Source organism: Austrofundulus limnaeus, unplaced genomic scaffold, assembly GCF_001266775.1.
Source record: "Austrofundulus limnaeus strain Quisiro unplaced genomic scaffold, Austrofundulus_limnaeus-1.0 Scaffold11, whole genome shotgun sequence".
In the NCBI taxonomy this organism is placed as follows: domain Eukaryota; kingdom Metazoa; phylum Chordata; class Actinopteri; order Cyprinodontiformes; family Rivulidae; genus Austrofundulus; species Austrofundulus limnaeus.
Window position 1 is genome coordinate 3,632,496 of NW_013952413.1, and position 7,336 is coordinate 3,639,831.

Consider the following 7,336-nt stretch of genomic DNA (forward strand, 5'->3'; position numbering starts at 1 on the left):
ACACACACACACACACACACACACACACACACACACACACACACACACACACACACACTGGCCCCCTCTCTAAAGCCCCCCCCCAGCTTGGGCCCCCACCTTCCCAACTGGGTTGGGCATTCCTCAGCCTATAAGAACATGCGTGTGTGTACACACTCTCTACCACAACTAACACACAAACACATGCATACACAGGCGCAGCAACCGAACTGAGTTTTAACTCTTTGAGTACCGGGCTGCAAGTTGCCCTTCATAAACCTACTATAGGTGTCTATTAATTTCATGAGTACCAGTGTGCCTACATCTTAGTTTCATTTCTGTAAAACTAACTTATTTGAAGCCATTTTTGTGTCTGCTGACGGGGATTAGCTGTGGAAAGCATTTTGAATGAGGTTGACTTAAAATCCACATTTAACGATGACATGCTTAGAGTTTCATTAAAATTCATCTCTTGGTTCATAAGATATGTCGCTAACAGACAGGTGAGGTTGAGTTCAACAGTGAATGCCAAAGTTTTGAACTGAAGTCTCGCACCATTTATTAGTGCTCAAAGTATGTGTTGGGGATCATGCTCAGCTACTGCAACACCAAGTTTTAGCTCAGTTTCTGTAAAACTGACTGAGTTGTGGAAATTTTCGTGATTGCTGGGTTTGATTAGTTGTTTTAGCCATCTTAAATAGGGTTGACCCCAAAAGTTAATGAGTTGTACATGTACGTTCAAAGATTATTTTCTGAGGATTTTGTTCAATTTGTTTCAGTGGGTTCATGAGATATTTTGTTAACAGACAGACAAACGTATACACACAAAGACAAATTCATTTTTGGTTGTCTCATGGTAGAGGGTGATGATAAGCACAAAAATTAGAGGAAGATGCATGGCCAAACAGTTGTGAAAATCTGACTTATGTAGATAAATACAGAGATATCAGGAAGTGTAAAGGACACTGATGTGAGTTTGGCTGTTATTCCCTGACTGGCCACTAGGTGGTAATGGTTCATATCAGACAATCATGAACCTGAAAGTCCTCCTAAACTTTCACCCARTGCTGACCCAAAGGTTTAGGTTTTAGGTTTGCCAGTTCCCCATCAGWCAAGCATTGAGGTGGTCCGGTTTAGAGGGTGAGGACACGATGAAACGTCAAGCATCTGTGACTCATCTCACACCTACAGTATGCCCTTCAGTCCGGTTCTTTCAGGACCAAACTTAGCCGCCTCGGCTAATTTACGAAGGTCTACATCCAAGCAGGGCTAGGATTCCATCGTCTGTGTTTTGGAATGTCAGAATTCTGAGTGAGATGTTTGTTTGGAGCCGGGCTGCCCTCCAGAAACACTCAAGCGGGCCCAAGCAAAATGTTTTTATTGACGGGTGAAAGCAGTCAGAGCGACAGCAACGATCGGCTGTAATTGGTCGGCAAGTCAGCGGCGTGTTTGAAATACCCTATGTAAAGTAGTGGCCTTTAAGAGCACACACACACACACACACACACATTGCCCACCCTTGTTTTTTCCCCCCTCCAGCTGCCTTAAGAGAAGCCAGATGGGCCACGGGGAAGCAATCACCTCTCTATTTGTCTTGGTGCTGATCAAGTTAGTGAAGTGTTCTCAGGCCTGGCCAGAAGTCGACACACTGCTGCCTGTTGTCTCTGCGCCACACGACTCCAGCCAATTGGCCAAGTCAGACTGCCGTGGTGGGAGTGTCTAAAGAGCACCTCTTTTTGTGTGACAAGCGAAGGGAAACGCTCTTCGCTAAAAGAACAAAATCCTTTTTGTCAGTTAGCGGACGTTTGTTTTTAAATTTTGGTTGCGGCTGAACACCGACTTTTCCTTTTTTAACTCGCGGTGGAGAGTTGGGCAGTGGACTGCTCGTGTAAATACGAAAAGGCCAGGATGAAGCTGGTAGCTAACATCTCTCATCTGTTGACACGGACACCACCAGTTAGCGCTGGGTCAGTAGATGGGAGGCGTTCAGGCAGCAGCACGCGGGAAGAACATTCCACCCTGTTGCATGAACAGATGGTTTGATTTAGAGCGATCAAATGAGCACCAGACAAAGAGCAGTGACAGTGAACCAAAGCCTCAATGATGCACACACACATAGYGCTGACTGGCCGGGTTAATGGAGTGACGGAGTCCAGAAGGAATTCGTCAAGGACTCGGGGAGTGAACTATTAGGTAGCCTCTCAGTTGCCCTAAAGAATGCTCAAAAGCTTTATGTATTTATTTATTTTTGCCCCTCAACAAGGGCACCACATTTTGAAGGCAGAAGGAAGACAATGGAGACATAAATTCTGGGAGCCAATTTAAGGTAAGGCCAGCCGTACTRGGGCTGGGCCGAACTGTCAAGGAGAGCATTTGGCAGTGAAATCTGATCCTGCCGTCCAGACTTGCCCACCTCCCGATTGGCTGGCCCTCTCATGAACCCTGACCCTTGACTTTGTCTGGGGCTGGTGACCTTGAGTGAAGTCCAGGCGGAGTGTTACACATCCTCTYGGTCCCCCTCCTGGCTTTCCCTCAYTGCCCATTTGTCTCCAACGGGGTGGTGGTGGTGGGGAGCAGAAATGTCAGCGAGACATTAAACAGAGTGCGTCTGTGTGTGCTCTTAAAGTCCAACCTGTCTGATTTCCCTCTCCTCCATCCCTAGCCCTTCTCCTCCCCATCACATCCCTCCACATACGCATCTCCACAGAGCAATAAATTCATCCTCCTCTCTGCAAATCTCCAAATCTCTTTGTCTTTGTTGCTCCGTCAACACCCTTATCACTTTTTTATTTATTTTTTTCTTTCCAGCGGATCCGTTCGGCCTCCCCTTGCCCTCTCGTGGTTTATTATTGCTGCCGTCAGGGTCAGGACAAGCACTGATTCAAATATAAAACACTTCAGTCTCAATATTGTTTGACAAATATGCGGTGAATTTAAAGAAAAAATACAACCCCCTCCCCCCACCCCAGTAGATGTATTTTACTTGTTTAGTTTTAAATACAAAAAAGTATGAATGAAAACAGTTTTTCTTCCTCAAATCAAGGTTGTATTTTTGTTGCGTTGTCTTTAACACCAAAACTGTGGTGTAAAATATAAGTGAGATCACTTCAAAAAAGAAAATAGTTTGTGTTTTTTCTCTTCATTTTTGTAAAGTCCTTTTGGTAAAAAAAAAAAAAAATCCTTGGATTCCACCAGCTGAGGAATGAAGAAGCTTTGTTCCATCTTTTACTCAACTGCATCTCACATCAGCTTTTCAGAAGCAGAGCGAGGTCTGCTCAGTTGTCTAAGTAACATGACTGACAACGTGATCAATAACTTGAAAGCAAAACTGTTAATAATTTTAACACCTTCCTACTCCAGGGTGTTGTCCTTCAAACACRTTACTCAATATCTTAGTTCTAAATTTTGTCATTGTCGACTCTGTTTTACTGTTAGAAAAACATCCTGTGAACCGCTGGATGAACTGGATGAATTGTAATGAAACCTTTAGATATACTGTAAATCTACAGCTGATTAACTTTTTTGCAGCCAACCCAAATCAAGATGGTTTCAAACTGACCTTAGAGACTTTGAACATGGCTATAATTCAGTCAGTTTTATGGACATTGTGCCAAAATTTGGTGTGGTAGTAGCTGGGAGTCATTCAAAACACATATTCCATGTGCTTCCCATAAAAGATCTCAGCTAACGTGCATTAATGCTGATGATAGKGTTGTCTGGTTATCTGACACCACTCTTAGCAGGATCACTCTTTCCAACTGCACCAACTCCTGAAACTGTGCCTGCAGTCTACCTACTCCTCATATGAGGGTGGCCAAATTGTAGGCAGAGACATGGGTGCACTGTGCTGTCTCCTGTTTCTCCTRTTGTTTCAAACCTGCACTTGGAGGAGGTAGAAAAGAGGGCCTTTGCATCTTTTTCAGCACAAGCCATTGGTTCAGGTATGCTGATGATACATGAGTTTAAATGAAATCTCAGGAAGTCCAGTGTTTCACTGATCACATCAACTCTGGAGATAAACTCATACGAGAAGATGTAAAAAGTGGCTGGTTGGCTCTCCTAGACTGTGACATATTGAGTCATTTTGCATGTGGAACATCCAGTTTACCACCATACCAGGGCAAGACATCCAGTGGGGTGGGAGTAGGGGTGATTGCTCAATGATGGTGGGAGAAACACTGTCATGTAAAACAGCACCTATCATTGTCTTTTACCTTTTAAATGTGTTTATTTTGTTGCATTTAGTCATAAATCCAACGTTTAAAATGCATTTAAAATATATAAAGTACAACCCACCCCCCCAAAAAAAACAAATCTGTCATGATTCACGCTCTGCCTCGCTCGTCACAGATTCCTCGTCTCATCATGCCAATGTCAGGTAATCGAGATATTGCACTCACCTGTGGTTGTGGGTACTTAAGCCCAGGTCCTGCTCATGCTCAGTGCCAGATTATTGAAGAGCCTTTGCCCAGTAGATTCTCCAGAGTTACTCTCCATGCCTTGCCTTGACCACGATTCCACGACCTTGTTTCTGGACTCTGGACTCTTGCCTCTCGCCTCGCTCCTCATCGGTACCACTACTACATCTGATCCACAGCTTCTGACCCACGCTCTGAATTCCGGATTCTCGCCTCTCACCTCAACCCTTAACGATCCCGTCTCTCCTCCTCGACCTCTGTTCACGTTCCAGGAACACACGATAAGTCTGCTCCTTGGTTTTACTTCCTGCTCTCCTCCTGGCTGTGCATTCCACCTTGCTTCCCCTCTGGACTTCCATACTGTACACAGTATGCTATCAGCTAACTACGGTGATGTCGTCAGTGCTGGACGTTGCGGGCCAAGTGACAACGGTCATAACAAAAAACAAACAAACAAACAAAAAAAACACACAAAAAACACTTTTTTAAGAGGGCAGGCTCAATGACGGTCCAGATTGAAGTCACCTGCGTGCCAGATGTGACCCGTGGGCCATCAGTTGAATATCCCTGCACTATACAAAGGTGCTGCTAATAAGGCTGGATTTGCCTACAAGTCCTCATACTGAAGAAGTCTTTTGGTTGAAGGACAAAACTTTTAAAAACCCCCAACGTTTCCACAGGACCTGACTCCTCCTTCTCAGATTTTGTATTATTGAGAATACATCATGACAATCCCAGTTGTTGTCAACMCTGTTTGCTTGTTAGCAAAATTTTTCATGAACTGCTATCAAATAAACAGGAACTACTTGCAGGTTTTCTTTTAGCCCAATTAAGCCACAGATGTGAGTCCATCATCCATTGATGCTCTCCGCTCCGCACACATACACACGCACACACACCTACCTCTTACCTGCAGGTAGGTTTGCGTTGGTCAAGGTGTTTCTGTGTCGTCCCGCTCCAAAACACGGCAGCAGAGCGCAGCACCGTGCAGCTGAGGGGTGTTTATTTTATTGAATGTTTATTTCACTCTGTAAAACTTGCCACTCAGGGACCTCGTGCGGCGATGCACTCAGACACCCACCTCCCCACACCCCCTGCTCTCCCCGTGCCAGAATAAACAGTGTGTATGCTGAGAGTGTTTCCTTCACTAGTCTGTGCAGATGTGTAATCCATCCAGTCAGACATTGTAAACAACATCTCCACATGTGTATAAATACTGCCCAAGCACTCTAATGAATTTATGGTAATGCCTTGTTCTTACTGCTTCTGCTGAGTGTGTGTGAGGTGTGAGCGTACTCCGAATTACAGAGTTGGGAAACACATTTTACTGGTTTTTGATGTTTTTTTTTTGAATGGGAGGGTCTGGTTTATTTCCTGGTTTCAGAGCCTAGTTAAAAGCTTCAAAACCTGTGACAGCATCGAGACGTGTGTGACTGCTCTGAACCAACGAGCCACAGTGCGAAGTCCATTAGCAGCCACCTCCATTTTATTCCTCTTTACCACAAGGCAACTCACCACAGCAAGAACTGATCTTTTAATAATGAGGCTCAGATTTTTGCCAAACTTTGTCTCTGCTCTTTAAGACTTTGATGTTTTTTTTTTACACACGTCGCCATTTTATTAAACTTGCCATTAACTTGTTGGAGTCTTTTTTCACCCTATGTTTGAACAAAGAGGGCAAAACTGAATTTTCACAGTTGGAAGGCCCCAACTAAAGTGTTACTTTTTGAACAAAAGCAACATGTCAAGAATAAATTTAAGCTTTTTTTTAAGTTTAATAAAGAAAATCTCGACTAATTCTCCACAACTCTCACAATTTTAAAATATTCCCTAATTTTACTTTAGCTTTTGCCTCAGAAGAGGTTTACATGTTCCATTTTTCAACACTAAATGTCCCTAACTGTGTAAAAATGATCAACTGCTACTTATAATAAATAGCCTTAGATAGTGATTCTTATCAAATGCTTGGTTCTGACAKTTCTAAATATTTATAAAAAAATTAATAAGTCAGACAGAATCTAAAGAGAAACTCTCAGAACATGACACCATGTTGACATCAGGTCTGCCTCCACTAAACTGACCATACTCCATGTTCCACCAACATATTACTGCAGTATTCCAGAGGGGATAAAGCAGCTTCAGGGCAGGAATTTCATGCTTTTCACAGCTGTTGTAGTCGGTTACAATTTACACTGTTTGATGTCCTGACATCCAACATCGGAGTCCTTTTTGCTGGCTCCTTTTTGTGGGAGTAATACACCTCAACCTGTGGGAAAAGAGAGAAAATAAAGTTTCTGTGCTTGATCTATACCGGCTCTGTACCCATATAGAAGGGTGAGATTAATCAGTTACTCTTTATATGGTTTTGGGGCTCAGCCTGACTTACAGTTGTGTTCCTTTAGGAGAATGGGACATCAGGTCTCTTGCTGCAAGGCAGAGGTGGAGACTCGAGTCACGTGACTTTGACTCGAGTCTGTCTTGAGTCATTAATATTATGACTTTTGACTTGACTTGAAAAAATGTTCAGAAACTTGTGACTTGACTTGGACTTTTACATCAATGTCTTGGGACTTGAATTAGACTTGACCCTGTTTACTTCAAAAGACTTGATATTTTAGCCAAAATCTAAAGTTTAATACAAATTATTTATACAGTTGGCCCAATTAATTCATTTCACTCATTCCGTATTAACAAAGGCAGACTGTCTGTCTTTTTTTTTTCCCCACATTCTGTGCATGTGTGTACGGGAGCTGCAGCACAGCAAATCAAATTACGGTAAGCAGATTTTTAAAAAAATGGAAAATTATAGTTTAAAGGAAGACTATTTTTGCAGCTAAGTTTATTTGAACTGTGCAATATAGAGGTATAATTTAAAAATKATGTTTTTACTTTGTAAGTTTAGCTGCACATTTCTCCACGATTTGAGATTAATACAAATG